A 17,430-nucleotide genomic window follows, 5' to 3' on the forward strand; every position below is an offset into this window, starting at 1 on the left:
TTAAAAAAAGAATTAAAATACATATAAAATATATATAAAAATAATTCTCCTAAGAGCCATATTTCTAATAACCACAAGCTAAGAAAAACCTAACTCTCCACTAGCTATAGAACAGATAAACATATCACAGTATAATCAGCTAATGCAATACTATAGAACAGCAGCAAAAATAACTACTCACATATGCAAGGGCAGATAATGAAATGAAAGTTTCAACATCTAAAGCCCAACACAGAAAAGTATTATTGTGTTTACTCCCACAAAGTTCAAATTCAAGTATACTTGTAGGTGGTGCATGACATGAATATAGTAGTTATAATTGAAATAAAACAGATAAAAGCAAGGTTCCATGTAGTATGTATCTTTCATGTGCATGTGTATGCTCTATGGATACAGTGTATGTGTGTGTGCGTGTGTGTGTGTGTGTTTGCAGATGTATAATGTCTAGAGGTCAGAGATCTGTATTACATGTCATTATCCATCACTGTCCACCTTATTTTTTGAGACAGGATCTCTCACTAAACCAGGAATTCAGTGCCTGGTTTGCCTGTGAATTCCAAGGGATCTGTCTGTCTGTGTCCCTAGTCTCCCCCCTCCCCCCCTGGACTGAAGTCACAGACTAACAAGACTATTTCTGGTTTACGTGTTGTCAATCTAACCTGATATTACCAGGCTTGGGTAACAGGTACTTTATTGACTGAGCCATTTTCAGAGCTCCAACAGTTTGTGTCTTTATATGAATATTAGTTATAGGGATGTGTTCATTTCATGAAAATTCACTGTCTATCTGTGTGCTTCACTGAATTCATATATAATTTCAGTAAATTTAAAATTGGCAGTGCAGGAGCTTTTTATCCATTGGTTCAATTATTTCTTAGTCATGTTGAATATGAGAAAGCATAAGGAATTTCTGGCTGAGAATGATGACTGATGAACATGAAAAGAGTTTTGGCTTACATTTAGGTACCAGAAAACTCATCAGCAAGAATATAAAAGTGAGTCTAGTCATAAAAGTGAAAATACCACTGGCTCAATAAGCCAACAATTATACATGAATTGCCAATTTTATTCTGCCCAAAATAGGTGCCACCTATTGCTTGATGGCACAAATAAGCATGTTAGGGAGGAATAAACTGTTGTCAGTTGGGCAGGGACCTTTGAAAACATTCCTTCAAAAATTGGTCTGCCATCTGGATAGAAGGTTTACAGCCTCAACACTGCATGATTGTCTATTAAAAGGACACATGGATGGGAGACAATGAGGAAGAATAAATATGAGCATTCTGTACTTACCTAGCCAAAACCTGAGCCTCTCCAGCAAGACCAGACGCTGGAATCTTTGTCAACCCATCATGTAAAAGACCTGATGGAAACAAGCTCTGGAACGCAGCAGAGGAATTGTGTTTGCTGCCCAAAAGTTGTGCTATTCCATATGAAAAGGAAAGCAGTCGGCCTTAGCTAACCTGTGAGAGGGTTTTCTTCTTATGGATTTTAAAATAAAATCTAGAGAATTCCTCTGGATTTTCAGATTGAATTTGAACAGAAAAGTTCACTGCAAATTTATACATCCATCTACAAATATGAGGAAGAAAGAAAAGAGACAATGCCATGGACTGACCAAAGTACCCAATAATTATTTATAAATATATCCCCTCATGGAATCTCATGTTGAAGCAATACTCTGAATCAGGTACAATGCTCTGTAAGTAAAAAAAAAAAAAAAAAAAAAAGATCAGTAGCCACACCTCTTTCTTGCAGCAAAGTGGTTTTGCTATCACTCTTCTGGATTCAGGAAATGTCTTTGCAATATCTGACACTACCTTAGTTTATCACAGGTATTAGTTAGTGCTATTCCTGCATACTCTCAGTCATTTCCTGAGTGACATTTCTTAATAAATTTCCTCTCTTGTTCCTATAATTTGTAGTGCTTCAGAGAAAATTCACACACTCTTTTCGTGTAGAACCCTCAGGTAATCCTGCACCATGTCTGCCTGGATAATGCCAGGCTTCTACCTTTATCATAATGGACTGAACCTCTGAACCTGTAATCCAACCTCAATTAAATATTATTAACTAGGGGCCTGTGCAATTATGTCCATCCGCTGTGGCTCCTGTTTTAGGTCGTTCCTCTAATGTCACAGCCTTACCTGTCATAGGGTAACCCTATCGCCACCGGGCCCTGTGTCTTAGGTTGGTCTGTGCATGAGGAAAGTTGCCCGTCTCTGGATACCGCAGTGCTATCTGACAGTAACTGCTAAATGACCTAGGGCGAACTCTGCAAAAGAGGCCAGCCAAAAATGAATTAGTGGGGAAATCATGATCACCCTATCGTGTGCAATGAGGAAACCTCAGCGATGTGCAAGGGCTGATCAATGATCGTTGAGTCTCTCTCATCCCAGTGCAATGGATCCATAAATCCGTGGGGTGCAAGAGCAGAGAACCCAGATGCCGACTAATTCTTGAGCATAGATAACCAAACTTCAGGGGAGGCGCCATTTTCAATAGCTCAAAGTGCCTGAGTTATAATCACCTTGTCACATTTTTGTTGGGTTCTGAATTTGCTTACCAACCAGAGCATGAACACCAGTCCACACCATATGGCAGCACCAAACAAAATCACTCCCACCCATTCCTTAAAGTAAGAAAAAGCAAAGGTAAGGCAAGAGGTAAAATTGCCAACAAAGATGGGTTCTGTTCGAGTTCCATTAAGGCTTAAAATCTGGCATTAGATGTAAAGAATTGAGGAAACACCCGAATGCATCAACAGCATGGTTTCAGGAAAATGAGTCTTCAGTTCTCACTAGTGGGAGCACCCCCAGTCACAGGAACATCCATGTCCTCATAGCTCTGCTTGTTTTGAATTGCTCTAGTCAGATGTTCTGGGACCCACAGGTGTTGTCGGTGATCCTGGGGAAACACACAAACAGACCCTCTCACCCACGTCAACACAGGTGGGCAATGATTTCCACGCCCTTATGGCAATCTGATTCACCTGCTCAAACACCTGCACTGGATAGCCTGTCTGTTGTTGTGCAAAGCGACGTTGATCAAGCAGCATATCCCTATCCCATGCTGGATTTCCTGCAGCAACATTAGCCACTGCCTGTTCATTTGTAAATTCAATAAGGAAGGCTTTCCAATCTAAATACTGCCCAGGTGAAAGGCATGACTTCCTCCTCCGCTTCGGCTCTTTTATTTTGTCCTTTCTGTCCACCTGATAACACTGTGTCTCCTTTCTTTTTCTTTTTTCTTTTTAAGCCCTTCTCCTCTTTCAACATACTCTCTTGTTGCTCTGTAAGGATTTTCTGACCTGTCTTGACTGCCTCTACACACAGTTTCAAACAGTAACAGAATCCATATATCAGAACAAACAAGACCAAAACTATCAGACCTACCCACAAAGGGTCAATGGGAGAAAAAAAGCATAACTCATGAACCTTAACTTGTCCCAAAGCCGGGAACCTTATCGTCTCAATCCTTTCTTTCCTTCTCTTCTCTCTTTCCCTTCTCTCCTTCCTTTCTTTCTTTTCCTTTCTTTCTTTCCTTTCCTTTCTTTCCCTTCCTCTCCTTTCCTTTCCCTTTTCCTTTCCTTCACTATTTCCTTTTCTTTATCACTGATTCCTTTTATTTTTCCTCCCTTTTCTTTTCCTTTTTCTTAAAAAAACATATCCCCCTTTAACCCGGGGATCAATTTGGGAGACTTACCGGTACCACTGTTCCTCAGCTGAAGAGTTCTGAATCCACACAGTCAGATCCTTCTCAGCAGTCTGTTTTGCAGGAACACTTCATTACCACCGTTCCCCAGCTGGAGAGTTCTGAATCCAGGATCCTTTTCAGCAGTCTGTTTTACGGGAACACTTTATTAACAGCTCCTTCCCCGTGATGCAATTCTGAATCCTCCCTGTAGCAGAGGGTCTTCACTCGTGCCTGAAGATGTTTCTTTTCCCGGGTTTTCAGCACCACTTCTTGTGTGCTGCGCGACTCGCCAGCAAGAACAATGCTGCAATAGGATCCTTCTGCACACGTTTTTTTTTTTTTTTTTTTTTTTTTTGGGAAAGCTTGATTGCAGAGGCAAAGAGACCCCAAGCCCAGAACTGGTGTTGCTTATATAGGCCTAGGAGAGGTGTGTCTCACACCCAATTGGTTGTGCTTGGGTTATGCTTACCACCTCATTTGCATGCCTACATCTGATTGGTTAACTTGTCTCTCATCTGATTGGTTAACTTGTCTCTCATCTGATTGGTTAACTTGTCTCTCATCTTTAATTTTGGTTAATTCTCAAACCCTCATCTTGGCAAAAGAACTTTACTGCCTATGTATGTGTGGTGGCCAGTGGAAGCCAGCACCACCCTGCAACGGCACACGTGGCTTCCCATATATTTATACCCATATGCCTGCAAATTTCATGATGTTCTTGTTTTTAATAGCTGAGTAGTATTCCATTGTGTAAATGAACCACATATTTTGTATCCATTCTTTGGTTGAGGGACACCTGGGTTGTTTCCAGTTGAGCAAGTGTTCTTGTGGTATGGTGGCATACTATATATTTTGGGTATATTACCAGGGGTGGTATAGCTGAGTCCTAAGGTAGAATTTTCCCAATTTTCTGAAAAACTGCCATATTGATTTCCAGAGTGATTGTACAAATATGTACTCCCACCAGCAATGGAGAAGTGTGGCAAGTGGACTGTGCCAACAGATGGAAGAACTAGTAAGGTTGAGTGAGCCCAAACCCTCGTGAAACTCAAAATTGAGAAGGGTAGTAGTAGGGCCAGCTCCCTGAAAAACTCTACCTGCTCTGAGACACATTACCACAACACCCCACTGAGAAGACTATGGCAATCAGCCACATAGCATAAAAACCTGGAGTTCTTCATGCTATTGTGGTATCTAGATAGGCCCTAAGTGTTCAGCCAATGAGCTTCCTATCCTGAGAATTCCTTCCTAAAAGAAGGTATTTAATCCCTGGTTCACCCTGAGTAATGTATATGAACTTTTACCTACCATCAAATAAAGCAGTTTGAACAAGCACAGACCATCTCCTCATCCAGAATCGCCACAGAGAGAGGCCTTCCACTTAAATCTCCAGAAGACCCTCTCTCTCCCAGCCCCTCCTACTGTACTCTCAGCATTCTTGGAATCAAAACAGGTTCTGCCTCCCCCCCAACCTCCCTCTAGGGTTCTGCATTCTGCTTTTTGCCTGTTGCTTTGGCAGCCTAATGGAAAGCTCATCCTAGGACTCCTCTCTTAAACCTCAGCAGTAAGTCAGTGGTGCCTGTGTGCACAGGAGAATGGAAACCACAATTGTCCCAGATTCTGCTATTTCCCACTTGGGAAAACATGGATTTAAGACCCCCATTATGGACTGTGTTCTGCCTCCTCTGAACAGTGCTCCAGTTGTGCTCCACGCAGCCTAGGACTAGGCAGACATGCAGCCTGCAAAGTCGTTTTCCTCTTTCTCCACATCCTCTCCAACATGTGCTGTTACCTGAGTATTTGATCTTAGCCATTCTGACTGGTGTGAGGTGGAATCTCAGGATTTTTAACATCTCTCTAAGTGCTTCTTGGCCATTCGAGATTCCTCTGTTGAGAATTCTCTGTTTACCTCTCTACCCCATTAAAAATTGGGTTATTTGGGTTGTTGGTTATTGTGTCCAACTCGACCACCAAGGAAAACACAACCACCGGTTCTTCTTAAAGCAGTTTATTCAGGCAGCTTCTCTCTTCAATTCCCCGAGCCCCGGGGTAAAAGAATTTTTATGCACTCAAGCCACAACCACGCCTCAACCAATCACCACAGGTCACATCACCTCACCAGGCAGGCTTGCTCAGCCAATCAGGGATTAAGGGTGAGCCATCCACCAAATATGGGCTTGTTTGCTGCCTGGCACAGATTTCTGTCCGGTTGGCCAGGAGTCTGGAATGGCTTCCCACAATTCCCCCTTTTATATTCTTTTGAAGCAAGCTCGTGGGTGAAGATAGAGGTCTGATCCCCAGTGTGCAGAAATAAGGGCCATGTACAGGACTGACTCTTAGGCTCACAGGTTTTTACCCAGAGCAACCCTGACCTGCTCCCGTGCCGTTTTTTTCCTGGGAGAAGGACACTAGGACACTCAACCCTCATGCAATCAGACATACCTCCCAGAGATTGTCAAACAGCTTCCAGACTAAACTCTGTGCAGTGCTTAGCGTTACAACCCTGTGGAGCGATGGCTTCATTGTTCATTCTTCATGGCAACAAGCCAAATCTGAGGTGACTGCCCTGCTTCCACTGTGGCAAAAGCTTGCACCACCATGGCGGCAGTGTGGATCTGGGCATTCCACAACCGACACATACACCATACACACAACATGCATGCCAAAACAAGGGCCACAGCGAGGGCACCTATCCCAGTCCATTCTTTCCCGATGCCAAGCCAGGATCCACTCGGGTAGAATTCACAGTGACAATCGCCAAGCGAAGCTCATTCGTCTTGCCATCAAAATTTGCAGTCCAATTTCTTAACAGGAATTTCTTAACAGGATCAGCTTATTCATTTTGACAGTGTCGCACTAGCAGCTCCGGAACCCACACTGGCTCTGCGCGATTCTGTGGAAACATGCAAACAGACCCTCCATGATCCATGATCCTGTAAGCACATCCTTCCATTTAGCATACCCCAGTTTACTGGGGCTGGTATTAGCATGTCGTTCAGCAGCAGAGTGACCTTCCTTATCCAATTGTAAAAATTTTAAGGTAAGAAGAGCTAAGAAGAGTCTTATCTTTGGGTTATGGCCATAGCCTATTCCCCCTTTTTGTTTTATTAATTCTTTTAAGGTTCTATGTGCTCGTTCAATGATTCCTTGCCTTGAGGATTATATGACAGGCTGTGTTTAACTTGTACTTCCCTCTGTTGACAAAAAGACACCAGGGTTTTGGCAGTATATGCAGGACCATTGTCTGTTTTAAGTTGTTGGGGCTTACCCCAAGCTGCCCAGGCCTCCAAACAATGCTGTATAACATGGGAGGCCTTTTCCCCTGCCATGGGAGATGCATAAACTATTCCTGAACACGTGTCAATGGATACATGAACGTATTTCAATTTGCCAAATTCTGAAAAATGTGTCACATCCATCTGCCACACCTGTAGAGGGAGCAATCCTCTAGGATTCACTCCATAAGAAGGTGGGTGTTGAAACTCAAGGCAATGTCCACAGGTAGTAACTACATCCTGAGCTTGTGCTCTAGAGATTCCAAATTTTCTCTTCAGAGTTTTAGCATTAACATGAAATTTAGAATGAAATTGTGAGGCTAACTCCATAGGGGATGCTAAAAATATGAACTCCATATGAGTACAATTATCCACAATATTATTTCCCCTACTTAAGGGTTCTGGAAGCCCACTATGGGCATGGACATATCCAATATATAATGGTTGGCGTCTTTCCCACAACAGCTTCTGTAATTGTAAGGCCAAGGCTTGGATGGTACTATGAGCTTTTATTTGGCCAGCTACTTCTAGGGATAAAACTAAATTAACTACATATTGTGAATCTGAAATTAGATTAAAAGGAAAATCACAATCCTTAATGACCTCAATAACTACTTGTAATTCCACCATATGTGGAGTACAGGGATAATACTGCCTGACCACAGGATCTTTCCCCTCTACCATATATACTCCACATCCGTTTTTTGATCCATCAGTAAACACGTTAACTGCATCCTTAATGGGTGTTTTCCTCACCACTTGAGGGAAAATGACTGGATGTTCCTTAAAAAAAGGTCATTAATGATGTTTGGGATAATGATTATCAAATGGGCCCTCATTAATACAGGCTAAAATAGCCCACTCATCAATATTTGCTGTTAGGACCTTTTGCTGATACCCATCATAAGGGATTACAATAGAGCTGGGTTTTATACCAAAAAAAAAAAAAAAACAACAATAACAACAACAAAAAAACTGCAAACAATGCTGAATTCCCAACAAGTCCAAAGAAGCCACTGTTGTAGGGCAATGATCCGATGTCCTCCCAGCAGATATTTTGGAATGGATCCATAACAATGGAACTTCTTGCCACAATAATCCTGTGGGTTGCATCTCAGTAGGTAATATTATCAAAATGATGGGTAACCCTTCTCGACAACACTGAAGCTGGACTTTAATCAGTTCTTCTTCCACTACGGTAAGGGCCTTTCTAGCCTCAGGTGTTAATTCCCTTTTGGAACTTAACTCTGAGTCTCCTTCTAAAATTTGAAACAGAGGTTTTAATTTAACATTTGGGATCTTCAAATAGAGCCGAATCCAATTGATATTGCCTAGCAATTTCTGAAAATGATTTAAAGTATGCAAGGAATCAACCCTCAACTGTATCTTTTGAGGCCAAATGGCTGTAGGGGCGATCCTTGCTCCTAAATAGGACACTATTTTCAACAAATCCCTACCCCATAAGGCAATGGGCAGCTCAAGCACATATGGTTGAAACATCCCATCATGCCCTTCCTTATCTTTCCAAGGGAACATCCTGGCACTTATGTCTGGGCTCTTTGCAATGCCCAGGCCTGGTAATATTTGTTCTGACTCCTGAATCGGCCATCCTTTTGGCCAGTCCTTAAACCAAAAAGCAGTAAGAAAAATTACCCAAATGGCTAGAAAAAGAAAGTAATCCATAGACTGTCCCTATTACCCTCTTACTTTCACTTTCTCATTTCCAGAGCCGGAGAGCCTTATTGTCTCTTACCGAGAGCCTAATTGTCTCTTTACCAAGAGCCTTATTGTCTCTTTACCAAGAGCCTTATTGTCTCTTTACCGAGAGCCTAATCCCAACCCCAGGATGGTGAGTTACTTACTGTACTAATCCTGTCGACAGACCCTGACTGCAGAAAGTTCTGAACCTCTTCGGTGGGGGAGTCAGGTCCTGGGTTTCGGCACCATTTGTTGCGTCCAACTCGACCACCAAGGAAAACACAACCACTGGTCATTCTTAAAGCAGTTTACTCAGGCAACTTCTCTCTTCAATTCCCCAGAGCCCTGGGGTACAAGAGTTTTTATGCACTCAAGCCACAACCACGCCTCAACCAATCACCACAGGTCACATCACCTCACCAGGCAGGCTTGCTCAGCCAATCAGGGATTAAGGGTGAGCCATCCACCAAATATGGGCTTGTTTACTGCCTGGCATAGATTTTTGTCCGGTTGGCCAGGGAGTTCGGAATGGCTTCCCACAGTTAGTGTCTAACTTCTTGTTTTTTATATATATTTTGGATATTAGCCCTCTGTCAGATATAGAATTTATGAAGATCTTTCCCCCATCTGTATGCTGCTGTTTTGTCCTATTGACAGCGTCCTTTGACTTACAGAAAAAAACTATTCAGTGTCATAAAGTCCTATCTATTAATTTTTGATCTTAGTACCTGAGGTGTTGGTATTCTTTTCCGGAAGTTGTCTCCTGTGCTAGTCCATTGAAGGCTATTCTCTACTTTCTCTTCTATTGGATTCAGTTTTACGTTGAGGTCATTGATCCACATGAACTTGAGTTTTGTGCAGGGTAATAAGCATTCTTCTATTTGCATTCTTCTACATGCAGACATCTAGTTAGACCAGCACTATTTGTTGAAGATGCTTTTCCTTTTCCACTGTATTGATTTGGGTTCTTTGTCAAAAAATAAAGTGTCTATAGGTGTGTGAGTTTACTTCTGGGTCTTTGATTTGATTCTATTGATCAAGCTGTATGTTTATTATGTGAATACCAAGCAATTTTTATTACTACCTCTCTGTAGTACAGCTTGTGATCAAGGAGGGTAACATGTCCAGAAGTTATTTTATTGTACAGGATTGTTTTTAGCTATTTATATTTTATTGGTTTTTCATTAGATATTTTCTTCATTTACATTTCAAATGCTATCCCCAAAGCCCCCTATACCCTTCCCCTGCCTTGCTCTCCAACCCACCCACTCCTGCTTCCTGGCCCTGGCATTCCCCTGTACTGGGGCATATGATCTTCGCAAGACTTTCGTTTTTGAGAATTTCCTAGAAGTAAATAGTATGTTGTGAACATATCCACAACTCTGCTCCAACTCTGTTCAGACAGTCTAACCCCATCTCCCTCCCAACTACATGTTCTCTTTTTAAAATCCATTGAGTCCAATTAGTGCTGTTCATATGGGTGTGGGGGAATCTACTGGAGCATAGGCAACCTACCAGAGGCCACATCCCTGATATTTCCCTCAGCAGCTATGCACTGGAAACAGCTCCTCAGCTAGGCATGAGGCTTCCTGAATTTTACTGTCATGCATGCTTGTTTGGTTGTTGTTGTTGTTGCTTGTATGCTTCTTTGTTTTTTTACTTCCATGTCCTCTTTTCTCAAATGAAATGATTAATATCATTGGCAAACTGTCCTGGTTTGCTTTCCATTACTGTGATAAAAATATTCTGGTCAAAATCAAGTTAAGAAGGAAAGTTTGTATAATGTATACATTTGAAAGATATATAAGTTTTTTAATTAGGTATTTTCTTCATTTACATTTCAAATGCTATCCCAAAAGTCCCCTATATCCTCCCCCACCCCTGCTACCCTACCCACCCATTCCCACTTCTTGACCCTGGTGTTTCCCTGTACTGGGGCATATAAAGTTTGCTAGACCAAGGGGCCTCTCTTTCCAATGATGGCCGACTAAGCCATCTTCTGCTACATATGAAACTAGACATAAGAGCTCTGGGGGTACTGGTTAGTTCATATTGCTGTTGCACCTATAGGGTTGCAGACCCCTTCAGCTCCTTGGGTACTTTCTCTAGGTCAGATGTATACGGTTGTTGGACTTATACATCATGATCACAGTCCATCATTGAAGGAAATCAGGACAGACACAAAAACAGGGTAGACACCTAGAGACAGGAACTGGTACAGAGATCATGGAGGACTACTTCTTACTGACTTATTCCATACAGCTTTCTCAGCTTGCTTTCTTATACTACCTAGGCCAACTTGAGGAGAAGTGGCACTGCCTGTAGTAGACTGGATTCTTCTACCACAAACCATTAATAAAGAAAATGTGCCACAGACATGCCCAGAAGCCAATCTGATGAAAACAGTTTCTCAATGGATTTTCAGTCTTCCCAGGTTTTTGACAAAAACAAAACAAAACAAAACAAAACAAAACAAAACAAAACCAAAAAAACAAAACAAAACAAAAAACAAACCAGCATAGCAACCACTCCAGGATAATAAGCAAATCATTCACACTGGACTTTCTCAGAAAAGTGTGGATATTGGCTGAAGAATATTTGATATATTCCAAGCTCTTTGGTTTTTTGAAACTTTCAAATATTATGAAGTTCTTATTACTATGCTTTACTTCTGTAAAACAGAACTTTAAGGAGGGTGAAATTAATTTTACTGAGGTTTTTTCTTCTTTTTAATTAAAATACAATATTTTAATAATATTCTTTCTCCTCCTTCAATTCCTCTCAAATTCTCCCCACCTTCCTATATATCTAACTTTATGTTCTCTCTTCCCTCTCTCTATTTCTATCTCTGTCTCTCATTATCTCTCTCTCTCTCTTTCTTTCTTTCTTTCTTTCTTTCTTTCTTTCTTTCTTTCTTTCTTTCTTCCTGTGTCTCATAAAACAAAACAAAAAACAAATGCCAAAACAGAACAAAACTAAAGGTACACACACAGACACACACACACACACACACACACACACACACACACACATCATAGAGTCTGTTTTATGTTTTATGTTGGCCCACTACTGTAAGGGATAGAGCCTGCTCTGGAATGTGGTTGATATACCTAGTGACACTTTCTTGGAGAAAACTCATTACCCAGAAGTTGTCAGTTGAAAATAGCTTCTTGGAAAAGGATGGGAGTTTGTGTTTACTTCTCCATGGGATTTTGTCTCATTTGAACTTGTACATGCCTTGTGTGTGCTGTTACATTCTCTGAGTTTATATCTGTTCCAGCCCTGTTATATCTTAATGATAATTTGTCCTCAAAGTCATCTACCACGTCTTGCTCTTAAATCTCCTTTTCTACAGAGATCTATCAATCTTGAGAGGAAGGGGTCTGATAAGGACATCCCATTTGGTACTGAGTACTCCAAAGTTTCTCACTCTCTGCACACTGTTCAGTTGTGGTTCTCTGTATTAATTATCATCTACTGTAAGGGCAGGCTTCTTCAATGAGTGTTCCATGATCAACTACTGGTATAGAAACATTCTAATAGGAGTAATTTAGCAGAATAATAAACAGTAGTAAATATTTCCTTAGAGACCATGACATATCTAGTTTGAAGTTCTTGGCCTCTTTACTCATGACAGATATGGGATCCATAGACCAAATAAAAATCACTTATTAATAATTGAGCATGATACTGTTATTGTTATATAAAGTGGTTGTTCATCCTCTCACTCTCCAAGGTTCTTTATGCTAGGCAGTGTTGAATTAAAATAAAACAGATAGGAACAACCTACATTCAAATGGAGGAATGAATAAGTATCAAGTAATCATGCCCAAGATAAAAATGTTATAGAAGGAATATGCATGCATTTAAAAGGACAGCTTCTTTGAAAAGGCATTCTGGGAGAATCTGTGAGAAAACATGGCTTAAAAATCACCCTTCTCAATAGTCACAAATAGTATAAAATATCTTGGCGTAACTCTAACTAAGGAGGTGAAAGATCTGTATGATAAAAACTTCAAATCTCTGAAGAAAGAAATTAAAGAAGATCTCAGAAGATGGAAAGATCTCCCATGCTCATGGATTGGCAGGATCAACATTGTAAAAATGGCTATCTTGCCAAAAGCAATCTACAGATTCAATGCAATCCCCATCAAAATTCCAACTCAATTCTTCAACAAATTAGAAGGAGCAATTTGCAAATTCATCTGGAATAACAAAAAACCTAGGATAGCAAAAACTCTTCTCAAGGATAAAAGAACCTCTGGTGGAATCACCATGCCTGACCTAAAGCTTTACTACAGAGCAATTGTGATAAAAACTGCATGGTACTGGTATAGAAACAGACAAGTAGACCAATGGAATAGAATTGAAGACCCAGAAATGAACCCACACACCTATGGTCACTTGATCTTCGACAAGGGAGCTAAAACCATCCAGTGGAAGAAAGACAGCATTTTCAACAATTGGTGCTGGCACAACTGGTTGTTATCATGTAGAAGAATGCGAATCGATCCATACTTATCTCCTTGTACTAAGGTCAAATCTAAGTGGATCAAAGAACTTCACATAAAACCAGAGACACTGAAACTTATAGAGGAGAAAGTGGGGAAAAGCCTTGAAGATATGGGCACAGGGGAAAAATTCCTGAACAGAACAGCAATGGCTTGTGCTGTAAGATCGAGAATTGACAAATGGGACCTAATGAAACTCCAAAGTTTCTGCAAGGCAAAAGACACCGTCAACAAGACAAAAAGACCACCAACAGATTGGGAAAGGATCTTTACCTATCCTAAATCAGATAGGGGGCTAATATCCAACATATATAAAGAACTCAAGAAGGTGGACTTCAGAAAATCGAACAACCCCATTAAAAAATGGGGCTCAGAACTGAACAAAGAATTCTCACCTGAGGAATACCGAATGGCAGAGAAGCACCTGAAAAAATGTTCAACATCCTTAATCATCAGGGAAATGCAAATCAAAACAACCCTGAGATTCCACCTCACACCAGTCAGAATGGCTAAGATCAAAAATTCAGGTGACAGCAGATGCTGACGTGGATGTGGAGAAAGAGGAACACTCCTCCATTGTTGGTGGGATTGCAGGCTTGTACAACCACTCTGGAAATCAGTCTGGCGGTTCCTCAGAAAATTTGACATAGTACTACCGGAGGATCCAGCAATACCTCTCCTGGGCATTTATCCAGAAGATGCCCCAACTGGTATGAAGGACACATGCTCCACTATGTTCATAGCAGCCTTATTTATAATAGCCAGAAGCTGGAAAGAACCCAGATGCCCCTCAACAGAAGAATGGATACAGAAAATGTGGTACATCTACACAATGGAGTACTACTCAGCTATTAAAAAGAATGAATTTATGAAATTCCTAGCCAAATGGATGGACCTGGAGGGCATCATCCTGAGTGAGGTAACACATTCACAAAGGAACTCACACAATATGTACTCACTGATAAGTGGATATTAGCCCCAAACCTAGGATTCCCAAGATATAAGGTACAATTTGCTAAACACATGAAACTCAAGAAGAATGAAGACTGAAGTGTCGACACTATGCCCCTCCTTAGAATTGGGAACAAAACACCCATGGAAGGAGTTACAGAGACAAAGTTTGGAGCTGAGATGAAAGGATGGACCATGTAGAGACTGCCATAGCCAGGGATCCACCCCATAATCAGCATCCAAACGCTGACACCATTGCATACCCTAGCAAGATTTTATTGAAAGGACCCAGATATAGCTGTCTCTTGTGAGACTATGCCGGGGCCTAGCAAACACAGAAGTGGATGCTCACAGTCAGCTAATGGATGGATCACAGGGCTCCCAATGGAGGAGCTAGAGAAAGAACCCAAGGAGCTAAAGGGATCTGCAACCCTATAGGTGGAACAACATTATGAACTAACCAGTACCCCGGATCTCTTGACTCTAGCTGCATATGTAACAAAAGATGGCCTAATCGGCCATCACTGGAAAGAGAGGCCCATTGGACACGTAAACTTTGTATGCCCCAGTACAGGGGAACGCCAGGGCCAAAAAGGGGGAGTGGGTGGGTAGGGGAGTGGGGGTGGGTGGGTATGGGGGACTTTTAGTATAGCATTGGAAATGTAAATGAGCTAAATACCTAATAAAAATGGAAAAAAAAAGTTATATTCATAATTGAAAAAAAAATCATTACATGCCCAGCGTGGTGGCGCACGCCTTTAATCCCAGCACTTGGGAGGCAGAGGCAGGTGGATTTCTGAGTTCAAGGCCAGCCTGGTCTACAAAGTGAGTTTCAGGACAGCCAGGGCTATACGGAGAAACCCTGTCTCAAAAAAAAAATCATTGCATGACTTTTTTGTTTATATATTTTAGGTTATGTGTATATTATTTAGTTACATATCATTTAGTTACATATTTTAGTTAGGGTTTTACTGCTGTGAACAGAGACCATGACTAAAACATGTCTTATAAAGGACAACATTTAATTGCAGCTGGCTTACAGGTTCAGAGGTTCAGTCCATTATCATTAAGGCAGGAACATAGCAGCATCCAGGCAGGCATGGTACAGCGGGAGCTAAGTGTTCTACATCTTCATCTGAAGGCTGCTAGCAGAATACTGACTTTTAGGCAGCTAGGAAAAGGGTCTTAAGCCCATCCATACTCACAGTGAATCACCCACTCCAAGGCCATACCTTCAGATAGTGCTACTCCTTGGGCCAAACATATTCAGTCCACTACAGTATCTATCACAGTATCTGCCTCCTTGACTATATTGTGTGAGATGCTTACATGTAGAACATATCTGTAATTCATGCTATATTTTCCAAATCCTGGAATGTCAGTAAACATGCTAGATGTTCAACACAGAAGTGGTGGGGAAATATTATTTCAAAAACTGGTTTATAGGAACATGTCATGATTATCTTAGGTAACTAGAAGGAAAATAAACATATTTCCCTGAATTATAGTAAAAATACCTATAAGTTAATAAGAGATTGTTTAGGAGAATGGCTTGCAAAATTCACTAGGTTTTTCATTGTGCAAGAATATGCTGCACAAAAATTGACTGTTTGCTGTTGGATATTACCACACTATCTTATGTTAATGAATTCTGGGTATGAAATAATATATATTAGATCATTATTTGGGCTAGTGCATCTTTTCTTTTCTCCATTTGACCTTGTCTTTCCATGGATATTTGATCACTGGTAAATCTCAACTCATTTAAGTTAAATGAGAAATAAATTCTATAAGACAAACCAAACTATTTTGTTCAATTGCAAAGACATTTCATTTCTCTTAGAATAACTTAATTATAGAAGAACTATGTAAAATATTTTTGTTGATTTTTACTCAAATAACAAAGATATAAAAACAGTTTTATAAACCAGCTGTATTCTCACCCATAGCAACTGCCATGGAGTTAGATGGTATTTATAAACCTAACTTTCCTGATTAAATGACTGTATTTTAGGTAAATGCTTTCTTGTTATTCTACAGTTTAATGTGACTCAGTTTTTATTCTTTTATTTTCTGTAATAATGATATATATGGCTAATATAAGATGTCTTTCAAAACCCCTTTTACCCATTCTATACTATTGTTTTATTTAAGCATTTTTACTTGAAGTCTCATTGAAATATCAAATATCAAGTAATAAAGATACATTACATAGCAATAAAGATATACATGAAGGAAGATCTAATAACAAAAATACAGGGAACTAATGAAAAGAGATGACAAAGAAAAAAGAGGGTGGATAGCCATTTTCACTCTGTTAATCCTACCAACCCATGAGCATACAAGATCTTTCCACCTTTTAAGTCTTCTTTGATTTCTTTCTACATGTAATTAAAGTTCTTATCATACAGGTCTTTCAGTAGCATGGTAGTTTTAAGTGAATATTATCCAAAAGTACAGAATACTCATCATACAATCCACAGACCATAAGAAGTTTAACAAGAAGGAAGGCCCAAGTGAGGATGATTGAATACCACTTAGAAGGGGGAACCAAATAATCACTGGAGGCAGAGGGAGGGAGGATACTTGGTGGAAGGGGGTAGGGAAAAGGGGGCAGGATTAGGTATGGGGGATACAGGAGAAAAGTCAAGAGAGCCAAGAGAATGAATGGAAATATGCAGTTACTTGTGGTAAGGTTGAGGTGGGAGAATTTCTAAGAAGTCCCAGAGACCTGCTATCATTGAGGGTTACCTTAGCTGAAATGTCCATCAGTGGGGTTATGGAACCTCAAATGACCACATCTAATAGACAGGACCCACAGTGGAGGGATGGGGATACTAACCCACCTACAAAATTTTCAACCCCAAATTGCCCCTGTCTAAATGAAATGTGTGGACAAGAATGGAACAGAGGCTGAAGGAATGGCCCACTGGTGACCTGTTGAACTTGAGACCCATCCCATGGGCAGGCAGCAATTCCTGGCACTATTATTACTGATGATGACTAAGACAGATGCAGATACAGCCAAGCTTGGAATAGAGTTCGGGGATCCCTATGGAAGAGTTAGGCTGAGGATTGAAGGAACTGAAAGAGATGGCAAACCCCATAGCAAGACCAAGACTGTCAACTAACACTCTGGATATCCCAGAACCTGAGCCACCAAACAAAGAGCATACGCAGGCTTCTCAGAGGTTCCTAGCACATGTGTAGCAGAGGTCTGTATTATATGGCCTCAGTGGAGGAGGATATGTCTAATCCTGTAGACACTTGATTCCCTAGGGTATTTGGGGGGTGGGTAC

Source organism: Mus musculus, chromosome X (assembly GCF_000001635.26).
Source record: "Mus musculus strain C57BL/6J chromosome X, GRCm38.p6 C57BL/6J".
NCBI lineage: Eukaryota > Metazoa > Chordata > Mammalia > Rodentia > Muridae > Mus > Mus musculus.